We start from the raw sequence: 25,024 nt of genomic DNA, 5'->3' as shown, positions 1-25,024 counted from the left end.
CTTTTGGTTCTTCTTATTACTCCCTTTTCTTTTTAGCAGTGTAGGGATTGATGGGCGTTTTCCAAGCATTAAATTTCTTTATCTAGTCATTATATCATTGTTTAACCAATGTTTTAGTGGAAATATTTGGTCGATTAAATTTGTATGAAATTTTTTATTTGGACTTCTTAGTGGAGACAAAAAAAAATGATTTTATTAAAACTTAAGATAATCATTTCAAATTTCACTGGAATGCAAGATAATCATTTCAAATTTCACTAGAATGCAAATTAATGCTAACTTGTGGTTAGCATTACTTACTAAACATTTAATGTTTTTCTTATCTAGTTTAATCTTCACTTTGTTACTTATGCCACACTACATCCACCACATGGATTTGTGCATGTGCTCTGCAGATTTTTACACCTGTCACTACCTCTGCCTCTGTGTCACTACCATTGCATTACAATACCGAATTCTACTACCTATCAATGGTTCGAGACATGAAACGATTTGTCTTTGAAGTCCTTTGTGCCCTACATTAGCTCCATAGTTGTGATTCTCTTTTCTCACGCGGAACAAAGCTTCGTAGAAGGGGTTTGGGCAACTTTCATACGCTCCTATCTTCTTCAATTAAGCTCTTTATCTCAGGTATGAAAAGAATGTGCATTAATGGAAGCCTTGGTCCCTAAGATTTCTATGGCCGTTTACAATTCTTGATTACCAGAATGAATGCCACCCCACCTTTTGTGCCTACTCCTCATTTAGTTTTGACTTATGTAACACCGATAGCTACCAATCTGTCGTAATATATCCATGTTACTAAATTGTAAATAAGTCTTCTTGCGCCAATCTGGTTCTTCTTTCCTTCGTTCTGAGTATGCTCAATCAGTCTGCCCCGACTCCTCTAGTTGTGGGGTTCCAGTATACATGTAAGAATGTCAATTCCCTACATTTTCCCTTGTTTGGTCCATAAATTCTTTTATGTAAATATGGATTCCCATTCCAGCTCATCTCTCATCTGAAAAAACAAAACTCTTCTTGACTAATTGTTTGGCACAGGTAGAATATATTTGTAGGAGCTAAGATGTTATTGAAGCCTAACTACATGGTTTTGCAGAAGCCTGAGTCTGCGGCAACCAAGAAACAATGAAGGTGGTAGTTTTAGTAGAATATAAGGGTGGTTTTCGGGTGTACCGGTGGTCAGATTCTTTCCAATCGTTTCCATCAATGTGAAAATAATGCATCATAAAAAAACAAAAAGCATTCCTGCATTTCCTCACGTCATTGATTGGTCTTGGTATTTTTGTTCTCTAATTTGTTGGTCCAGTTCTCATTTTATTTATGATAATCGTTGGTAAAAGTAAGGTAGAAGTAAGCTAGAGTTAGTAAAGCTAGATTTCAGTTGTATGGTAAGGAATAACCTTGGATATGGTATCGGAAGTCCATAGGTTGTGAAAACATGTGGGCATGTCCTCCTCACCATCAAAAGCTTTCTCACTATGCAGAGCTCACCTTCCCTTCAAGATGGGGAACATGGGCCAATCGTATTACAAATTTTTGCGAACAATATTGAAGTTGAAGTAACTACACAATTACATTGTAGCAAACATACCTTATTTGCAGGGAAAATAATGTATGGTGACCCTCCGACCAAGCCTTCTTTGTCGAGGTTTTCAATAATATCCAATTGTGGCTCTAATGTTTTGTCTGAGTAAAGTATTGGCAGCAATTATGCAATTATGTAATTATACAATTAATGTATGTACCGGTTATGTAATTATGAAATTCTAACTATTGTGGCTGTTGGAATTGGACAAAAATGCACTGTGCTATATGTTCTCAGTTTGTACTCAATTTATCAAAATGTATTTGACCCAAATAAACATCTGCGAAGCTAGCAGAAACTTGATCGTGGTCTGTTCTATTCATTTTAAACAAGGATGGTTGTTTTGATTTTATTATATGTCACTGCCTTTCTTGTACTGTATTTGTCATCTAGGGAATTTTTGGGATAAAGTTCTTGATGTTTGTTTATGTTTTTTTATATCCTTCAGACATGACGAGAGCCTTTTCAGTCAATTACAAGATCTTATAACAGAGGATTTGTTGGGGCATTGCTTGTATATTACATAACAAGGTAATATCGATGCTTATTCCAATGTTATAAATGTTTTCTTGTATTGTCTTGTAGCTACATAACATTGCATCTAATTTACCATACATTTTTTTTTCTACAACTATCAACCAGAAGTTGTGATAATGGTTTGTTTATTAGAATAGATTAAGGTCAATAATTTGGATTTAACGAGGTTGCATTGTCTTCTATGAATTTGATTCAACTTGTACCTGAGTTACTTTTGACTCCATGTTCTGAGTCGATAAGATGTGACTTAATTAGTGTATAGTCCAACAAGGTAGTCTAGATTCCTCGTCTTACTCATGACTTGATAAGATGTGACTTAATTAGTGTATAGTTCAACAAGGTAGTCTAGATTCCTCGTCTTACTCATGACTTGAGGTAAATTTTGTTTACCCTTTTCCCATCTATACAATCACAAATAACCACCACCTTCTTCTCTTTTTCACACCGGTTCCAACATTATTAAGTCTTTAACCCTTTTCCCATGTAAATAATAAAAACTCTCACCTTTCTCCCGAGTTCACACATCCCTCTAGATTGTGCCTACCCAACTGTTAAACTCCTTCCAATGTATAAAATCTCAAATCATCACCACCTTTTACTCTTGCACCCATTTCAATTTTCCTTACGGCCTCTGTATTTCCACCTCAGCCTAACCAACAGGTTTCTCTCTACGCAGGGTTTATGTTATGGAGATCATGGACTTCGTTTTCTACTTGGATGGTCAGTCATGCAAGAAATATTGAGAAGCATTGTCATACTTTTAGACTGGACCTATATTGTGTTGTGGTTGTTGGATCAATCATCACTGTAAGTTTCTTTCCATTTATTCTTATGGCTTTCTGTCATGAATATATTACATTTTGAATCTAATTTTTTATTTACAATTTTAGAGAATTAGCATGTAAAGGCAGATGGTTTAACCCAGAAATGGAAAGTCGTTCCTCCATGACCTCGAGCCAGAGTGTAGGCCAGACCCTTTTCATTTTGTACGAGCTTTCTCGCTTTGCTCTGGATGCTCTGCAAGTTTTATCCATACTCACAAAATGTAGCATATGTACAAGAAAATTAAAAAAATGCTACATATCAGCTTTAGATTTCTGAAGTTTTGAGAGCCCTCCAAACAATATATATTTCAGAGATGAAAATGAAATTAAGAATCTCTATTTTAAATTAAAAAGTAGAGCACTTTAATTTTTGCAAGCAAATTTAAAATTAGATCTATTTTATTTTTAAAATTATTTGTGCATAATGAAAAGTATCTATATATTTTATGATGGAAATTGCCAATAATATATCGTACTAAGTTGTTTTTTTTATGTTCAATAAAATGTTAGCAGAATTTTAATGCAATGTAACTTAAACGGAATCTTAAGTACAATATGCAGGTTAATAAGGTGGTCTAAAGAGAGAAACAAGAGCAAAGCTTCCACTTTGACATATCACAAGGTTTTATACTTCATAAATTGATATAGCTCCTTAGCAAATTCCGGGAGGTGCCCGACATACTTTCAAGGTATGGTTTGTTGCCTGAAATATTTTGTGTTTTGTCGCATTATTTCTAAGTGAAGGATTGTATGTTTCATAGCTTCAATCTGAGAGAGATCTTTCGCTATGCGGTGGTTTTTTTATTGGCGAGCAGAAGTTCCTAGATGTTATTTTATTATTTATTTATTAATTAATGTTGTCTTTTTTATATTATGGATATATCAAGTCAGTAGGGAAAAAAATAGCATTCTTCTCTAATCAGTAAATATTGCGAGCCATATGATTTACATAGTTTTTTAAAGATTTTAAGCCCATAAATCTTAAGTTTCTGTGTTCATTAGACACCCACAATTTCACCATCGTGGAAAATCATATTGGTGACATTTTAAAATGTAATATTTTCAGATTAATTTGTTAGTATGACCCATCTAAATGGTTGTTTATTTTGCTATTCAAACCCAAAACATTGATATATATTTAATGGCAACTTCAGAAAACTAAGGTTTTGTAGTGTGAGTACAAAATTGAGGTGGGGTTTTCCATGTGACAAAATGTAAATAGTTCTCACCGTTTGAGAGAGAGAAAATGGCCCCTCTAAATGGTGGTATGTTTTGCTATTCAAACACAAAACTTTGATATTTATTTAAACTACACATATTCTGGTAACTTCAGGAAACTAAGGTTTTGCAGTGTGAGTACAAAATTGAGATGAGGTTTTCCATGTGACAAACTCTAAACAGTTCTCACCTTTAGAAAGAGAGAAAAATCTCAAAGCAAATAAAGAATCCACCAGTGATATATGTGTACATTTTTTCCAAACTCATTTTAAAAATTTAAACCATTCTTGCACTAACTTAATAAAATTGTTCTTTGAATGAGTGCTTCTAACCCATAATATATACCTATCACACAACAAATTAATTTTAGTAAATGAAAATGAACTAAGATTTCTTTGTCAATTTTTCTCGATCTCCTCTGAAATCGGCAAGGACTACCCTTGCTTGCAATCCTGGTTGATATAGGGCACTAAGGACATTCTTTGTATTTTATCTTATCGGCGTGATTATGAGAATAATCCATTGATTTGTGGGTATGGATTTTAGTTTAAATATAGAGGTGATCTTCTTTTGGAGATATGTATGGATTACTATTAAACTTAGACTTGCTTTGGGACTTGGTCTTTTGAAAAAGAGAGATTGATTTTAAAGGGATATTGAAAAGTCCATTCTTTTTCGAAGTAAGCTCTAAAATAAAAGTCATCATTTTTGGAAGTAAGTTACATCATTTTTCCTTTTATTTTCTGAGAACGGTCTATAGGTATGTGGAATAATGAATGGTGTTTACATTGTGAGATAATGTCGAGAACGTTTACCTTCTTCCAAGACTCTCCAGGAAAATGATGTCCGGATTGGAATGACGGGCAATTAAAAAGTCGTCGCTGGCGCAAGAGTAAACGATTGGATGAAATTGTTTGGAAGTGTAAGCGACAATTGTGAGCCAGAAGCCTGTGAAAGAGGAATGAACATACATGGAATTCGCATTGTATGTAGCAGAGTATTCCTGATAAGGAACGGAGATGAAGATATTGAAACGCCACTTTGTAGTTCTCTCCTCTCTGCTAATCTTCCTCCTCCTGTTTATCATTTTCCAATCCTTTGTAGTCTTCCATGTCCGTCTCACCTCAAATTCCATTTCTGATACTTACAATGCCACTTTCGCCATTCACGCCCCCACCAAAATCCGACACGGAGAATCAAACGCTGTCCTGTACGTCCTCCGAGAAGAGACTCGGGATGCTCCTCTAGCAGTCGTCAATGGAACGTCAGAAACGAACCCTTCAAGGAAGTGGGTGAAGCCGGTCCCAAGCTTAGAGCAACCCCCCCTGAACATGACCCAGAAGGAGAGAACTAAATGGTTCAGGAGAACTTTGCCAGCTTCAAGGTCCTCCACTCAGATTCGCTGTCTCGTCAGTTCTCTGCGAAGGTAAAGCCTTTCTTGAAGCCCTGCAAGAAAAACTTCTTCATGACCTGGATATCGCGGATCGAATCCTTCGGTTCTCGGGAGCGGCTATCCATAGAGAGCGTCTTCAAGTGGAATCCGTCGTGCTGCCTTCTCATCATCTCCCGCACGATGGACTCCGAGGCGGGAGAGCAGATTCTGCGGCCTTTCAGAGGCCGAGGATTTCGTGTCATGGCAGCGGCGCCCGACCTCCTGTACCTTTTCAAGAAAACGCCGGCGGACAAATGGCTGAGAAGGGTGGAGAACGGCGATATCGACCCCGGGGAAGTGCCATTCGCACAGAATCTTTCCAACATCCTACGCCTCGTAGCTCTTTATAAATTTGGCGGTGTCTATATTGACGCGGACGTCATACTTCTGCGAAACTTTTCCGGCTTAAGAAACGCCATCGGAGCACAGACCAGGGATCGCCAAAGTGGGCGGTGGAATCGGCTGAATAATGCGGTTTTGGCGTTCGATAAACGGCATCCTCTGCTATTCAAATTCATACAGGAGTTCGCTCTGACGTTCGATGGCAACAAATGGGGTCACAATGGTCCTTACCTTGTTACTCGAGTTGTCACCAGGGTCGCCAATCGAACTGGTTATGATTTCCAAGTAATGCCTCCCATCGCGTTTTATCCGGTGGACTGGAGTCGAATTTACAGCTATTTTATAACTCCGAGTGACCGGGAACATGCTGAGTGGAGAAATGCCAAGATTAGGCATTTGGAGAAGGAGGGTTATGCAATCCATTTGTGGAACAAGCAGAGCAGAGGGCTAATTGTGGAAGAAGGGAGCATTATCCATCATATCTTCAATAACCACTGTATTTTCTGCCATTCAGGCACATGAAGGATCTAAGGAAGGAGAGGGTGCTCTTCTCCTCCTCCTCTACATACACGGTCATGAAGGTTTGATCATGGCATTCATTTGTTTTCGAACAATGACGATTGCATTTTCAGAAATTTCAGAGTCAAATGATTAATTACATTTATGCTGTAATAGGAAATTCTTGGGAGTTGTAATAAAATGTTTGTTTTATGATAATAGCATGGGGCCGTTCACGGTACAAAACTTGTGTTTAAAAAACAGCCACAGATATTTAGGAATTGTCACCTCCAGGCAGTAGAGACCATTAGGAATTTGATATGGGTGTAATGGTTTGAGGAGTTTGATGCTCCCGGTCATGGATATTTGTGGATTTCTATCTAATGTTATTTAAAATTTCCTCGTGGGTTTGTAGCACAGGTCAGTTTTTTAATTGATTCCGGTGCCGGGTTTCAAGAAAATCTTAGAAATTTGATATTGGTTGTATCGTTTCAGCATTTTGAAGCTGTTGCTCATGGATATTTGTGATTTCTTCATGGTTTGAGGGATTTGAAGCTGTTGCCCATGGATATTTGTTAGTTCTTGATGATGTTATTGGAAATTGTCTCCGACTTTTATGTCTCGGGCTGCTGTTTTTTTTATTGATTCCATTCTCAGAAATGGGTTTTTGTCTAAAAGCTTCTATTCAAATGTTGAATAATTGTCAAAAGTTTTTAATTTTTTATTTCAATTTAATGTGGATGAAGATCTATTGAATTTTTATTTTTTAATTAGTGGTTTATATTGAATCAACGGAATATGCTTTGGGTTGTATTGTTTATTAGTTTGGGTTGACTTTTAATAAATTTTAAAAATTAATTAATAATTTTAAAAAATTACATAAGTGGGCTTCATAATATATATATATATATATATATATATTTATTAAAATAGTCTATTTTACAATAAGATGCGTAATTCCTTTTTTTTCTCAAGTTAAAGTTGACCCATAACCTTTGTATACATGGTTAATCCCATAAATGTGTGTATTGGTAATACATTCTTCGTGTTGCAATAGTCTTTTTTGTTATATTTATGAAGCCTTGGGCTATATCAACCACATTAATATTTTTAATGTGGTTGTACTAGCAATTACATTAATATTTTTAATGTGGTTGTACTAGCTTTATCCTAACTCACATAATTGAGTTTGCTAATATTAATGAATGATGTAGGATGAAAAATGATTTATTTTCACACAAAGTAACATTACATTTTATTAGTTATATTAAATAAAAAATGTCCTCCTTCCTTCTCGTGGGCCAATTTAAAAAACATGTAAATGAAATTACAGATCATCAAAGGCATATATCACCACCTCCTAAATATAGTCCAAGACGAGTGACCTCTACCTTGAGAGTCTTCAATCCACGTTGGTTTCACATGGCTAAGCCTTAGTTCACTATGTAATTAGCCATCCACTCTTTGAAAATCCTTTCTTGGAGTGTTGTTTTTATCTTGAGAGAAGCGAAGGCATAGGTCGTGTCGCTAACTTGGCATCCCCCTGCTTATATGTGGTGGGTGTTTGTTCCATTTTCGAGTGGAGAATAACAACTTTGTCGTTATGTCGTGAGAGTGCTCAACAACTTGTGAAGGGGAGTGACCTTTGGTTACTATTCAATGGTGGGGAGGTAGTAGGCACTAGCTCTTGTTGTTTGATGACATTTAAAAAAATTGACATGAGATGTCAATGGACTCTTTTTGAAACTTCTCACTAACTCCTTTTACATTATTATGTAGTATTTGTGGATAATATGAAAAAGGATGAATATTTAAGTCCTTTCTTGGTACTCAATAACCTAAGACAATGTTAGGTCCCTATAATACTAATGATTACCCCATTACTATTGTAGTTGTATCCCTTATTAATATTGTTGTGCCCCTATTGTCCCCATTTTGTTATTATTGTGCCCCATAGAATCCCTCTATTGTTATTTTTGTGCATTTATCTTATTATTGTTAGGTCGGCTCGGTTATATTGTGACTCCTTAGACTCCTATATATAGAAAGGAGGTTTTGTCATTTGAATAATCAAAGAATCATTCATTTGTGTAATGTAAAGGAGGTTGCCCCCTCGAAGAGGCTGAATTTTAAGGCGTTAATCTATCTTTTCTATCTTTTTATGAGCTGGTTTCATAACATTTGGTATCAGATCTTTGGATTCTAGGGTTTCACTGCTCCAAATAAGTCATCATGGAATTTTCGCTATAACTTTTTTCTGCAATGTTTCAGAAGTGAAAAAAAAACCATTTGAGATGAAATCGCACTGAACTTTGGGTCCGAATTTCAGAGCTTTTCATGCTATATTTGCGGAGATATGATTTGAGGAAGTTGGTCTTTTTGCAGACTCCTAAATTACATTCCAAACAGGTGACCTGAGGAAAATCGTCATAACTTTCTCTCTGAGCATCTGATTGAAATTTCGTAAGAAGGTAAAGAAAGAGGACGGACTGTAGTTTCTTGTATATAATAGACAACTAGTTTCCTTGCACTCAACTTATGAATTTATCAGCTATGTTGCTAATTGTGTAACCACTCCCTATGAGTAATCCTCACAAGATCCCCTCAGTGCCACTCGCATGCAAGCCTACCTATTTGGGCAATAGCCACACAACCACCTTGAATCCACCGTAATCACTCCTAGTTCTATTTCCTTTCAACATAATACCTAAGTGAACATCAAATTCGTTCGGTGCACCCTCATAGCTAATGGTTATATCATCCTTTCTACCACACCTCCCATAATGTTGTGTTAGATAATGAGATTTCTACGTCGCTTCACTAGTAGAGGTGAGTGAAGTTATTGGGACCACTCTCGAGCATAATTAGTGGCTCAGAGAGATAGGGATTCAACTCTAAAGCACATCCAATATATGTTGGAAAAAGATGCTTTAGAAGCTATGGAAGAGCAGAATGCTTACAATGATGAGGATATACTTAGCCATGTGGAAAATTTGATCCCTAATTTGGGCCATACACATTCTCATCAAAATCTCTGCACTGCAGAGCTCTATTAGCATCTAAAAACACTTATTGACAAATCTTTGGAGGAGAAAGAAGACAATTAAAGTAAAATTGTTGTACATCTCAACATATTACTTGTAGAGAATTCCTAGATGTCTCTCGAGCACAAGGATATGGAAATGCAATTCACTAAGATTGTGGCCATGCTCTCTAAAGGCAAAGGACCAGCTTCTCTAGACACTCTCTAGACACCCCTGTTGCGCAAATTGATATATCAATTTCAAAATAGTTTTTTTATAACTTACTCTTTCTCTTACAATAATGTGTTCGATTAGTTATGAACATCTTTAATTATCTTAGGTTGTAGTCACTATAATTATAATTTTGTTACCCTCAACTATAAAAACTTTCTTTATAATACTCCATAGTAATTTTTTAATATTATATAATTTTTTACATAAAAAATAATTATTTTTGTCCCTTTGCGTGATAAATAGCAACCAGAAAACCATAAATGTGTATCTTTTTAAATCATAAACACAATGTCAAACTTAACCAAAAAAATAATATTAATATATATATATATATATATATAAAACCCTGAAAAAAATAAATTAAAATATTATTTATAAATTATAAATAACTAAATTCTAATCAATATTAAAAAAATTCAAATATTTTATTGGGAAATAATAAATTTAATTTTTTATTTATTTATTTATTTTAAATCAACTTAAAAGGTAGGTTTATTACTTGACACATCTAACAAAATAATAATGACTTCAGTGGTGCACACACCAAACCAAAAGGACCAATTACATCAGCTCTGGAAAGAAACTATGACTTCATAGTTATACACACCTAACCAAAAAGATTACTGTAAATCGTATGCAAAGTTTCAGGATTGGTCGATTAGCGTAGCTTTTGGTGCAATGCTAAAGTCATAAAGTTAAAGAATTTGTACAAAGCTGATATGTCGGTACGAAGGTTTGGTGTGATGTGAAGCTTATGTATTAAAAATTCCAATAAAGTTTAGGTTTCTATTTTTATGTAGCGAAAATGTCTAACAAAGTTCAGTTTTTTTTATTTAAAATTCCAATAAAGTTTAGGTTTCTATTTTTATGTAGCGAAAATGTCTAACAAAGTTCAGTTTTTTTATTTCAATGTTACATTATCGTATAAAAGTTTAAAATTGTATATACTGTAATTAAAATGAGCGGAATGAATATTTATTGAGAATTTTAAAATAGTAAATAATTTATACAAAATTAACTGATCTTAATGATTTTTTATTTTTATAAATAATTAAAAATATTAAAACATTAAATTAAAATAAAATAAAAAAATTGCTATAAAATCAAATATGATAAATGGTATTATTTTATATAATAATAATTTTAATTTCAAATAAATTATAAAATTTAAAATTAAATAATATTAAAATTAAAATTAAAATCGAAAAGAACTTTTCTCATCGATTAAAAACATGTATTTAAAAACTATTTTTAAAAATATGAAATAACTAATATCATAAATAATTTAAATAAAAATAAATAAATATATTACAAAAATATAACATTGTAATAATAGCTTGAAATAAATTAGTGTATTAATATTTATAACTTGAAAAATTATTGTATTAATACTTTATCATTATAATTTATTTATTTTTGTAAATATTCAATATAAATTTAAAAAATTCTTAAAAGATAATTTGAAAACTTTTAATAATATTAATTGTTGGGTTGTGTTATATTCTTTCCACATAGTTAACCGGGGTTTAGAGGGGGGAGGAGCCCCCCCTCCATTGCGTCGATTGCATAGTGGGGGTTCACAGGGGGGTTGAGTGGGGCAGATAGCCGTCCTCTACAGGGTTCAAGGTAGCACCCTGGGAAATTTTTTTTTTAGACCCTATATTAGGTTGGGCGGACCTACTTATGGTTTTGTGCATGGTTTTCACACATGGTTTTGGATGTGATGGTTTTCGGTCCATGGTTTTAGATGCGATGGTTTTCGGTCCATGGTATTGGATGCTTCAGCATGTATAAATATGTATTGTAACATTGAAAGGAACATAATGAAAAGTCAAGTTGGTAGTCCTGATTTTGGGATCCATGGGAAAATCTCTGTGTATATGTGTATTATGTGTTATGCTCTCGCATTGTTTATTTTCTGCATTTTACAATTCGTATGCAGGTAATTTTTGTATGGGGTTAAAACCTACATTTGGTATAAGAGTTGTTTTGGCTTCAAGGGGGCGCCTCTGCCGCTGAGGTGTTTTTGCTCAATCATATGGTAGACCCTATTTAGTGGGAGATCTGTGGGATCGATTCTAGTGGTGAAAGAAGATGGCGAGCAGTAGAATGATAGAGATCGAGAAATTTAATGGTCAGAGTTTTGTGTTGTGGAAACTCAAGATGGAGGATCTGTTGGTTGATAAAGATCAGTGGATCGCGGTAGATCCATGTACTAAACCAATGGGATATTTTGATGAAGAATGGAAGAAGTTGGATCGGAAGGCAAAGACCACAATACGATTGTGTGTCACAAATTCAGTATTGCTGAATGTATCAAGGGAAGCTACGGCTAAGGCTTTGTGGGACAAGTTAGGGACTTTGTACCAATCTAAGTCTCTGGTGAATAAATTGTTCCTATAGAAAAAGCTGTATAACTCGAGGATGAAAGATGAAGACTCGGTGATAGAGCATTTGAACGCATTTAATATTGTGGTAAGTCAGTTATTATCTATTGATATTAAAATTTCAAATGAAGATGAGTGCATCAGTTTGTTGTGTTCTCTACCAAATTCGTGGGATAGTCTGGTTATTGCAATAGGTAGCAATGCAACTGCCTTGCAGTTTGATGAAATAGTCTCATCCTTACTGATGGAGGAGATGAGATGGAAAAATATGGAGAGCCAGAATGGTGATGCCTTGTCTGTGTGAGGACGGTCCCAGAACAGAAACAAAAATAAGTCATCGAGTGGGAGATCTAAATCTCTAGGAAAAGTTGTAGAGGTGGTGTACTGGAAATGCAGAAAGGAAGGGAACTACAAAAGGGACTGTAATCTAAAGCTCATGACAAAGGAAAGGGATCTGACGATGCTCCTTCTATAGAGGTGAAAACCACCTCAGATGAAGGTGGGGATGTGTACTTGGCTTCTTCAAGTACAGATGTAGATCATGAGGCATGGTTGATTGACAGGTGCATCCTTTCACTTCACTCCCCATGAGAGTGGTTCTACGAGTATGAGAAATATGATGGTGGTGATATCTTCTTGTTGGATGATAGGAAGTCTAGATTCGTTGGTCACGGAAAAGTAAAGTTGAAGTTGCAAGGTGGAAGGGTTAGAACACTTCCGAGTGTTCTGCATATTCCTACATTGGTCAAAAATCTGATTTCTCTAAGCAAGTTGGATGATGCAGGTGTAAAAATAGTGTTCGAGAAAGATACCTACAAGATGGTTCGAGGAGCACTGGTATTGATGCGAGGAGTTCGGATTGGAACTCTGTACAAGCTACAAGGTAGCACTGTTATTGATGGGTGCAATAGTTCTCTGGTTCCTGAATGTGGAGCAGAGAATCTAGTGGTCTCAGGAGAGAAGACCATGCTGTGGCATTAAAGGCTTGGACATATTAGAGAGAAGGGCCTAAGAATACTTCATGGTAAATGTATGGTAGAAGGTATGACTAATAGCTCTCTGGATTTTGATTTCTGCGAAAATTGTGTATATGGGAAGCATAATTAGGTGAGTTTCCCCTCTGGTGGTAAGGGGGCAAAACAAATATTAGAACTTGTGCATAGTGATGTGTTTCGACCTGTGAAGGTTCCATCGTTGGTTAAGTCCGTGTACTATGTATCATTGATAGATGACTTCTAAAGGAATACATAGATATATTTCCTCAAGAAGAAATCTGAAGTTTTTGACAGGTTTAAAGAATTTAAGGCTCTGGTGGAAAACCACACAGAGAAAAAGATAAAGGTGCTAAGGACAGATAATGGTGGAGAGTTTTGCAGTAAGGAATTTGAAGAATTCTGTAAGAAGTGTGGTATAGCATGGCAGAATACTACTCCATATACACTTGAGCAAAGTGGAGTTGCAGAAAGAATGAACAAGATATTGATGGAAAGGGAAACAAGCATGCTCAGTGGTGTTGGGCTAGGAAAAGAATTCTTGGCAGAGGCGGTGGGGACTGCATGTTACCTAGTCAACAGGTCACCTTCATCAGCATTGGAGCATAAGACTCCACAATAGGTATGGACTGGTAAGAAACCCTCACTTTCACATCTGAAGGTATTTTGATGTGATCCATATGTACATGTTCCAAAGGATAAAAAGAACAAAATTGGATAGTAAATCTAAAAAGTGCATCTTTATTGGGTATAAGGATGGTTTAAAGGGTTATAATCTTTGGAACCCAGTAACAAGGAAGGTTGAGTACAATCGAGATGTGGCATTCAGAGAGGTTAAAGATGTTCTTAAACATGAATTCGAACAAAAGGAACCTGAGAAGATAGAGTTTGAGCTAAAGGAGGAAGAATTGGACTCTACAATAGAAGAGGAATCAGAAGATGGAGAGCCACAAACTCTAGGTGTAATAAGATCATTTTGAGAAAGAAAGCAGCCAGAAAGGTATAGTCCATCTTCTTTCTGTTCAAATTTTTCTTTATCTACTATTGATGATGATCCCAAAACTATGAAGGAAGCAGTAGATTCAGAGGATGTCAAACTCTGGAAAGAGGCCATGGTTGATGAAATGACATCTTTGCACAAAAATAAGGCATGGGATCTGGTGGTGTTGCCAACTAGAAAGAAACCCATTGGAAGCAAATGGGTGTTCAAGAAGAAGACAAATGCAAAAGGAAAGGTGGAGAAATACAAAGCTCAGTTGGTAGCAAAAGGTTATTCCCAGGTGTCGGGAATTGATTTTGGTGATATTTTTTCCCCTGTTGCCAAGGTAGTTTCTATTATATTACTTTTATTTGTTGTTGTTGCTTTTGATTTTGAGGTAGAAGAGATGGATGTGAAAACAACATTTCTTCATGGGGATCTGGAAGAGGAGATCTACATGAAGCAACCTGAAGGCTTTGCAACGAAGGGTAAGAAAGAACTGGTATGCAAGTTAAAGAAGTCTCTATATGGGGTAAAACAATCACTAAGGATGTGGTATCAGAAATTTGATACATTTATATGGGGACTTGACTTCACCAGAAGCAAGGCAAATCACTGTGTGTATTTTAAATTAATTGGTGACCATGTTATTTATCTGGTCTTGTATGTGGATGATATATTGCTGGTTGGAAATGACTATGAAATTACCTAGGATTTGAAGACCTAATTGTCCTCCAAATTCGACATGAAAGACCTTGGTGCTTCAAACTATATTTTGGGCATGGAAATTAAAAGAGATCCAGAAAAGTGGAAGCTCTGGTTAAACTAGAGGAAGTATGTCGAGATAATACTGCAAAGGTTTAATATGAATGATAGTAAACTGGTGAAGGTTTCTATTCCTGTAGGTGTAAAATTATCTGCTGAACAGTGTCTCAAGACACAAGAAGAGGAAGAGAATATGTCTCGTGTTCCTTATGCAAGTGTAGTCGATAGCCTGATGTATGCCATGGTCTATACTAAACCAGACATTGCACATGCAGTGGGAGTATTGAACAGGTTTATGTCAAAACCAGGGAAGGAGAATTGGAGATCAGTGAAGTGGGTTTTCAGGTGTTTGTGTGGCACTAGTGATTATGGTTTGTGCTACCAAGGAAGACCAATATTGGACAGAGTTTTGGATATCCATGATTTTGTTGATGCGAACTGGGCTAGAGATATGCATCAGAGAAGATCTACAAGTGGGTATGTGTTTAACCTATTTGGAGGTGCAGTCAGTTGGATGAGTAAGAAGTAATCTATAGTGGCACTATCAACTACAGAGGTAGAATACATGGCAGCCACTCATGCAAGCAAGGAAGCAGTTTGGTTGCAGAGATTGTGTTCAAGTATGGGGTTAGTATAGTGAGCTATAAGGATACACTGTGACAACCAAAGTGCAATGTTCTTGGCAAAGAACTCTGCTTACCATTCAAAGACAAAGCACATTGATGTTTAGTATCACTTTGTGAGGGATATGATAGAAGACAAAAAGGTGTTGTTGGTAAAGGTGGACACTTTAAAGAATACTGCAAATGCATTGACAAAATCTATGAGCTCTAAGAAGTTCTCTTGGTGTAGAGAAACGATGGGCGTTGCAGGGTTGGATAAATGACTAAGCTCTCCTCTGGCCCTGTGTGGAAAGAAAACAACAAGTGGGGTAATGTTGGGTTGTGTTATATTCTTTCCACGACTAGCCCACATAGTTGATCTGGGGGATAGAGGGGGAGCGAAGCCCCCCATTCATTGTGTCGATTGCGCAGCAGGGGGGTCACAGGGGGGTTTGAGGGGGCTGGGTAGCCCCACTCTATGGGGTCCACGGCAACGCCTCGGGAAATTTTGTCTTTTGGACCATATATTAGGTTGGGTGGACCTACCTATGGTTTTGTGCATGGTTTTCGCACATGGTTTTGGACGTGATGGTCTTTGGTCCATGGTTTTGGACGCGATGGTTTTCGGTCCATGGTATTGGATGCTTTGGAATGTATAAATATGTATTGTAATATTGGAAGGAACATAATGAAAAATCAAGCTGGTAGTCCTGATTTTGGGATTCAGGAGAAAATGTCTGTGTATATGTGTTTTATGTGTTATGCTCTCGCATTTCTTATTTTCTATGTTTTAGAATTCGTATACAGGTAATTTTTGTATGGGGTTAAAACCTACATTAATAGTAGAAAATAATATATAATATTAACATAAAAAGATACTATAACTTTAATACAAGAATTTTACTTTAAAATTTTATTTTTTAGGGTTTAAATAAAAGAAATAAAAATAACAAATTTAATAAACACTAATAAAAAAAGATTAATTAATTAATTCATACCTATATATATATTTTTATCTTAGAAGATGTTTATTATTTCCCATTTTATTTTATTTATATTATGTATATATTTTCAGATCTCTGGTCTAATCCTTGTTTGTTTATTTGTTGTTTTTTTAAATAGATTCGTAGCCTTCGAAAATGAAAAAGTCATTGGTTATTAAAAATATTATATAATTTCACTTTAATATTTTATGTCTATATAAAAGAACGATTAATTACCTAAAAATGTTATATAATTTTATTTTTCCAACGTTTTAATATCTTATAAAAAATTTCCTTACAGAAAAGATATATTTTATTTCTCATTTTATACACCATAGTGGTTTCTCAACCAAAAGAGTGCTTATCTTTAAAAATATCTTCATTGTTTTAGACAAGACTCTTTATCTTTCAAATTGGCCATATTTTTTAACACCCTTTTATATCCACATTGGAAAGACTCAGAAATTCCATAACATAATATTATATATATTTTCGTATAACATATGTCTATACTAATTATTAAAAAAAAAATCTCATACTAACGATGGACGATGGAAAGAAGTGGATCATTGAAACAAAGTGGATGTGATGCGAGAGTAATAATAATAATATTGATTTTTTTATAATAAAAGTATTAAATCTTAGTAAATAAAAATTAATTTTCATTCTTAATAAAATCATCAACTTATATTTTAGCATTTTTTTTATGTTCCAAAATTAGTTAGGAACAAAATTCAACTTATATTTTTAGCACTTTTTTTATGTTCCAAAATTAGTTATAAACAAAATTATGAAAAGAAAATCCTATACATTACACATAATAACTATATAATAAACATGCTTTATGAAATTTCAGTAGTAAGTAGGCGATGAGCCTATTACATGAACAAATCTACTCTTAATTGCATCACCAACCAACACATAACAAATATTGAAAGAATGATGAAGGTACATCGCGAACAAATCTTATTCCTAATTACATCACCAACAAACACACAAGAAGTATTGAAAGAATGATGAAAGCATTGTTTCTTTCACACTGCAATGGAAAAGTAAGAGATTCATGATACCATGACTCTCTTGATAATTCTTGCACATTTAGCTATCTTTCTCATTATAATGGATGACTTTGGATAGTGGCTTGTAACCCACTTAAAATTAATATTAATAATAAATGATATAGGATAATCTTCCATATGAAAATAAAGTAGTTAATAATGGCATTACAGAATATAACAAACATAACATCTTTCTCCACAATTAAGACTATTTATTCATTTATAGCAACAAACACACATTTTGATTAATAAACATTTATATTCAATTCACATTGTTATGTTTTAGAAGATAAATAAGACTAAGCGACGAAGGAAATACCAAAACATCACAAAGAAAAATCATTTGTTTAACCTTTAAAATTTAGACCTCCACAATTAAAACTATTTATTCATTTATAGCAATAAACACGCATTTTAATTAATAAACATTTACACGCATTTTAATTAATAAACATTTATATTCAATTCACATTGTTATGTTTTTTAGAAGATAAATAACACCAAGCGACGAAGAAAATACCAAAAAATCCCAAAGAAAAATCACTTATTTAACATTTAAAATTTAAAATTAAATATGAGTACCGTGGGATAATCTCAAGTCAATAATCATCTAAAATGTTATAATCAAAGGATTCTCTTTAAGAAATTAAACTCAACATTATATTTATCGTATACTTATGAGGTCCATTAAAATCAAATCTCTTAATCATTAAAATAAACTCATTTCTTTATTATGAATTGGTTATACAAATTACATAAATGCTTCAAGATTACAACCATGCCCATTTCTCTATTATCAATTGATTATAGAAATTACATAAATGCTCCAAGATTACAACAATGAAAAAAGGGATTGGTGAACAAGTTATTTAGAAATCCATAAAAGGAAGAATAAATTTATGCACAATGCAAAAAAAAACCTTATATGGGTTTAATGAGGGAGCATTATATTATTATAAATTATATAAGTAGGCATATTTGAAATGGTGTGAGAACTCGTTACTAAAATACAAATAGATAAGTTTTTAAAGTTATATGAAATTACGAAAATTTAACCAATTATTAAATTTACAATTAATATCTATTGTTATAGAAAAGCATGGAAATATAACTGAATATCAAACTTTCCAAGGATGTATTTAGATAGAAGACATCATGGAACCACAAATAATTTGAATTTCTACAATTTCTCTTAGGTACTAGAATCTAGTTGAGATGTGATATCTTAGTTCATTAAACCAATAAATATTAATTATTACAATAATGGATTCTTATTCATGGTGAGATGTTACGGACTTTAGGTAGAGCCATCCTTATTTTCCAAGCCCAAAAACAATTGGTGCTTGTCAAATAGGGTAGCACATGAAAATATTCCATGGCTTTACATCATATTTTAACCACAAAATAATAGAGAAAAACAGAATAATTCAAGCTTAGATATTATTCCAAGGGCTACAAGTTTCCGACCATTATTATTAGATTATATGTGGAATCTATTTTCCAAAGAATAATTTCACCTAGAGTATATTTCCATAGGCTATGAATTAATCATTAATACAATAAATATGTCAAGCGAATTAACATTCAAAGAGCATATCCAAAAGAGATGCTTGCGACAAGGTTATGCTAAATGAGCTATTGCTTCACAGTCCTACATCCATATTTTATACCACTTTATCCAAGGATACAACCTTTCAAAATTCATTGAAATGCATGATACTAATTCACCAAGAATTCAAATTGAAAATTCAACACATTCGCACAAGATTGCATCCTTTCTTAAAGCTAATACATTATGTCAATAAAAATGATCCTTTAAGATAATAAATATTTTATCATTTATCCCCATGGATAGAGAAATTGATTAAAATTTATGACAAGAAATTACTAAGAAATCAAAATGAAAATTGAACACATTGGCACCAAATTGCATCCTATATTAACGCTACTACATTACATCAATAAAATTATTAAATCCACTATGTTACATCAATAGAATTGACCCTTTAAGAAAATAAACCTTTTATCATTTATCCTAATGGATGGAGGATGATATCCTTCCTGTATTATTTTGTAAAATAGTTACCTTGTTTGTACAATGTGTTTCTACAATAGCTTGTATATATAACTCACAATAAAAATTAATCGTCTTGAGGTACAAGAATTTATTGCTAATTCACTCACAAGAAAGGATAATTTTGTGACCAAAAGATAAAAAGAAATTTCAAAATAAATACAATATCATTACCTTTTCCACAGACTAATCCAAGGTAATTGTTAACCTTTACAATCATGAATTCCTAATAAACTAACTAATGGATTTCACATTTAAGGATACAGTTGTATCCTAAGTGTGTTTCTAGATTATTATTTATCTTCCTCATTGCTTTATCTATTGATAATGTCTCTAGTGAGAACAATTAAGTGGATTCATTATGAATTATATAATTGTATCATTCAAAAGGAATATAATGTTATGTGAGATGATTCAAGGAATTTTCTACCAAGTATTGTGTCTCTTTTCACATCTCATGGATTTTATTATTGAGAATAACTAACTAGGTGTGATCAATTCTCCATCGAGATATAGGCATGCCACCATATAACGAGGCAATGAGATTGACATAGTGAAGGAAATTATCCAAAATCCTATTGCCACTCTCTCCAACCCAAAATGTTGCGATAATCAACCAAGAAACTCCCTACATCTATTCCTAATCCTTCTAGTCAACATAGTGATGGTGCTCATTTGTTGGCTCATATAACATAAGAAAATACTCTCTTGTCTATTGGTCAATCCCTCAAGATCCTATTCCTATTATTTCTTTTTAGTATGGGTATCATGAATGTAATCCATTGCTTATTTTTAGATTAGATTCCATCAAAACATTGTCCCTTTGAACCCTTGATAGATATTAAGGTTATAGAAGGCATGGAGATGATTTTTCTCTACTCTAGTCGATCATTATTTCTACACTACAATATGTTTCCATATTTTTTGATAGTTTTTTCATTATTCTATAATATCTCCAGGATTTAATAGCCTTTCATGGATATTATTTTGTCCTTCCAAGTTGTGTGCATCCTCTTTTCCTTCTCTTTCTCTTATTGGAATTTTTTTCTTTTTCATATCTCGTGAGAGGGAAAAGAAACAATTTTCTTCAAATTACCTTATTAATTACATAAAAGGTGGTTAATTTCTCTAAAATTGATGGATACTTTCCAATCCTATCCTCATCCACTCTTAGGATTCCATTAATCCCCAAACTAGGCTTTCTAATTACCATCAACAACATTAACAAGATGTTGTTTTTAAATAGGGCACATGAAAAATAGGTTAAGGAAAGATTATAATGAATTGGTAGCTAGGCTTATGATCATACCCTTGGATTCCCTTCCCAATTTCTTCCTAGTGGACTCATAGCTACTTATATTCCCTTATTTTTAATTCTCAAAAGTGTAAATGAAGACACATATCTAAACATTTACTATTCAAGAATTTTCCTTAAGATTTACACTAGGAATATAGAATACATATCCATATATTACAAATTGGGTCATCTACAAATAGATTCTTATCAAATATCTATTGTCACACTATTTTTCAACCTCTACTTTAGTTGAGGAACCTACTTCTGCTAGCAAGTTGAAACACTCACTTATAACCTTGGGAAACTCACTTCTATTCCTCCATTTATCTTGGTTATATTGCAATGGTTTTTTCCATCATTGCATACTACCATGAAATGAGTGAAGGTCTCTCTAAGAACAATGAAACAAAGTAACAAAGTTTCCAAAACTTCTAGATTTCTAGTTTGTAGAAGAAAAACATGAGAGGATGGAATTCCTTGTCATATGGCCTATAATTTTGTGTTATTATCTCAACCCTCTAGGCCCTATTTGTCTAAATTCATCCTCTCCTCTACTTATTATATTTATATAAGGAGAAAATTCCCAAGCGAAAACATATGGAGAGAGAAAGATAGGAAATGAAATGCTAGTGAATTTGCAGGGAGACTCCTTAAATTTAGTAGATACCCTTACTAGTGACTACTTTTCAAGGAGAAATTGAGGCCAAGGAATTAGAATGGATATCTTCCATCCAATGTATATTTGTAAGATGATATTTTCTCCTTTAATGCATATTTCAAAATTTCTCATCTATTCTTGTCATTTATTGTATGCACTCAACTAAATATTGATTACGATGCACTAGAAAATATCTCTAATAGATCTATTATAGGAGAGTAGATTTGGTTCTTGTATTGTATTTTGTGTATGATAGAGGTGTGAGCAACAAAGGAAATATATCTAGTAGCTAGAGTAGGATTATTTGTTGCTAAATCATTCATGATCACCATTAAAATCTGAAGATAAAGGAATGCAATAAAACGTTCCTCTCTCCCTATCTATCAAATGATGATAAAGGTTATGTTTAAGGAAAATTAGTGAGTAGTCCACCGTGAATTGATATAGATCCTCGGTAGATCTGTGGTGTTATTGTTTGAGCCATAAGAGAAAATTTCAGATAACAGAAATGAAGCCTCTGTTAGGGATGAAAGCATTAGATATTTCCTTAATTATTTGTTAATTATTTGTTATTTTAGTTCCTTGAGTCTTTCTTGGTAATTTTTGTCTTGTATAAACTATCCCTGGGCCATATCCACCCCTAATTTGTTACATCTAGGATTGATTTGAATGTAAATCCTCACATTCCCCCTCCATTGCTTTGTATTCATGTATAGAGTGATGGTACGTTGACCATAACTTTTGTTCATGCTTGCATGAAGAATTTGAGAGTTGAACATCACTCAATGCCTTCCTTGAAGAGAGATGGATCCCACAGAGTGCAAAAAGCACTCATTTTTTGTGATTTTTTTTTGGTTTTTTCCTATGAAACCTCTGGGGACTCTATTCTATAGAAATATATCATTGTGAACTTTTTTCTTTTTATGATTATTTATATGATATAAAAATAGAAAATATAATTTTCGTTTTGTGATGGAGCCCATAGGTGGTACTTTTTGGCGAATTTAGAATTTTCTTCTTTGTTTGGTCTATGATCATCTAGGAGGCCTTGCAGGACTTGATTTATTTGTGAATAATCTTAAGAATTCATATTATTATTATATCTAACAAGGATTAATGAATTTGGGAGTCTCTTGGGTTTGATTTTACTTGCATGTCCCTTGTCTTGTTTTCTTTAGTGTATTGTTTAATCAGTGATTATTCAAACATGGTGTTTAGTTTCTTCTATTTGATTTGGTTGAGTAATTGGTACTTATTTTCTTTTCATTAAAATATAATTTAGTAAAATTAGGAGTGCTTAGATAGAGCTTGCATATTTGGTTTGGGTATGTTTTCTTGTAGGGATAATGGAGGTCTTTGGCTTCATGGCTACTACTATTTTTTGATAGCCCTAAAATTTATTTTATGGATATCTGTTGTCGTTTTTGCATATTTATGTTGGTAGATCTTGATATTCCATTAGAAAAGGTTGGTTAATTCTTTTGAGTGTTTTTTATTACGATCTTCATTGGTATTTTTGGTTTAGATGTGTGTATTTTGTGTCATATTTACATTTAAAATGCTTTGCTATTATGAAGTGTTCATTCAGAAAATGTGGGGTTTCTATATTGTTGTCGAAGAAGGAAAATTTGTCTCTTCCCTTTTTGTAGAGTTTCCATTGGATTGAAAAATTGGACCTATCATTCATTGTTGCATATGATGTTAGTGGAAACAAGTCATCTAAATTTAATTAAAGCTTCAGTCCATACCCTTGAGTGAAAATGACCATAGAATAAAGCATTAATAAAATTTATCTAGACATATTTTGAAATTAAGATAGTGTATAGTACCTTGGATAAGGATTGGAGTGTAAACTCTAAAAGGTAATAAATCTAGATATAGTTATTACTAGAGACTGACTAAACATGTCTTCATGTAGATCACTTTCCAAGAATATCCTATGACATAACAGTCAAGAATGAGGGCATATTCAAAGCAGGTGAAGTGCTATTACATCTCCATTTATTTTTAGTGTCTTTTGGACTACTATTATTACAAGGTTATTCAAAGGGAACACTTATCTATGAAAAATCCCTTTTGGAGGTTTCAAGTGTAGCTTCCCGATCAGTGCATGTGGTACCTACCCATAACTCTAAGCCCTAGTCATTCATTTGCAATGCGTTACCATAGTGGAAAATATTTATGAAAACTTTCCTAGGTAATTATGGGTGCGAAGTGCCTATGGTACCTTATTTAGACATTACATCACCATGTTTGTGATCCTAGGCAATGAGTTTCCTTGCTACTTGCATGGTCACTTGTGATGGTAAAGGTTGGAATAGGGAGGTTAATGTAATTTTTATTTTACCTTTCTTTGTTGTAATTAGGTCCTCAGGATCCTAGGCTAATATCTAGAAGGCCCATGTATCGATTGATTTTCCTATTAAGTAACTTTATCTTTAATAGGGATGTGCTCTTTGGTATGAGTCTAGTTTTCCAGAGGGTGTTTTCTTTCATTTAGAAAATATTTATTCACTTGATCCAAGTGGATGTTGGTGGCCACCTACCTATTCCACTTGGACACTCATCATTGTTCTTTTAGTTTTTTTCAGTTTCCTTAATTGTAGCACAATTTACTATTTTTCACAGTTTTTTGGGTCCTGAACTTCTAGAGTTGTTTTGAGGCCCTAAATGATGTTTTTTTGGAAAAATGTATTTAATGATCCCTAGATAAATCATGTTGACAGTTGTAGTCCTCAGAGAGATATTTCCAACGAGGTGACATACGCATCAAACAGAGATAATATGACCAAGTTACGACCCCGAGAAGTTGGCTACCCAACTAAGCCCAACGGGGCCCATAAACTCTTGGTGTTACATCTACACGGGTTAGGCTTTTGGTTGTTTAGGGATTTATCTTATTTTCCAATATAAAAAGGCTTTTGAGGCTCATTATAACTCAAATCATAAGCATGTCACTGCCACATCTCTTCTCAGAGATAAGCTACCATTGCTCGAGTTAGTCTTATTCCATTCTATTTGTAAGCATATTTCAGTATTTCATATTAATCAAATGAAGTGTTATTTCTACTGCATCTCTGTATTTATGGTTATATGTGTGATTTGTTGCATTCTTGTTTAAATCTCGATCAGTGGTATCAAAGCGGTCCGCTCTTTCTCTATTTTTCTTTGCATGTCCCCAAAGAGGTCAAGATATAAGGAGTTAGGGCTCGATTTGGATGAACCTTTGAAATATTAGCCCTGCAAACCCCGATGATCGCCCATGGGGAAGAAACAAAGACGAGGGAGCAAAATATCCTATCAAAATATCACTCGAGGAGGCCCTAAATAAATAAAGGAATGTGATGATGGATAACTTTGCCTAGATCATTCAAAGGTTGCCCACCAATGGTGCATCCACATCCAGCAGCCACTCTGGAGGCTTGACACCTTTTAAGGTACAAGTAAACTTTGACATTCCCATATTTGAGGGCCGAATTGATGCACACATTGTAGCTAAATGGTTAAATCTGCTAGAAGGATATTTTTCCATT

At 33.9% G+C, this 25,024-nt stretch overlaps 1 pseudogene; it reads left to right on the top strand.

Annotated features, from left to right (window-relative positions):
• The first annotated feature begins 4,926 nt into the window (after positions 1-4,926).
• Positions 4,927-6,858, top strand: LOC149151199 (uncharacterized; annotated as a pseudogene).
• Positions 6,859-25,024: the final 18,166 nt, after the last annotated feature.

This window comes from Pinus tabuliformis, chromosome 9 (genome assembly GCF_031772625.1).
Source record: "Pinus tabuliformis cultivar Carrire ecotype Pingquan chromosome 9, CPIR1, whole genome shotgun sequence".
In the NCBI taxonomy this organism is placed as follows: Eukaryota; Viridiplantae; Streptophyta; class Pinopsida; order Pinales; family Pinaceae; genus Pinus; species Pinus tabuliformis.
Note: the sequence above shows the minus strand (reverse complement) of the source record. Positions and strands in the feature narration are given on the sequence as shown.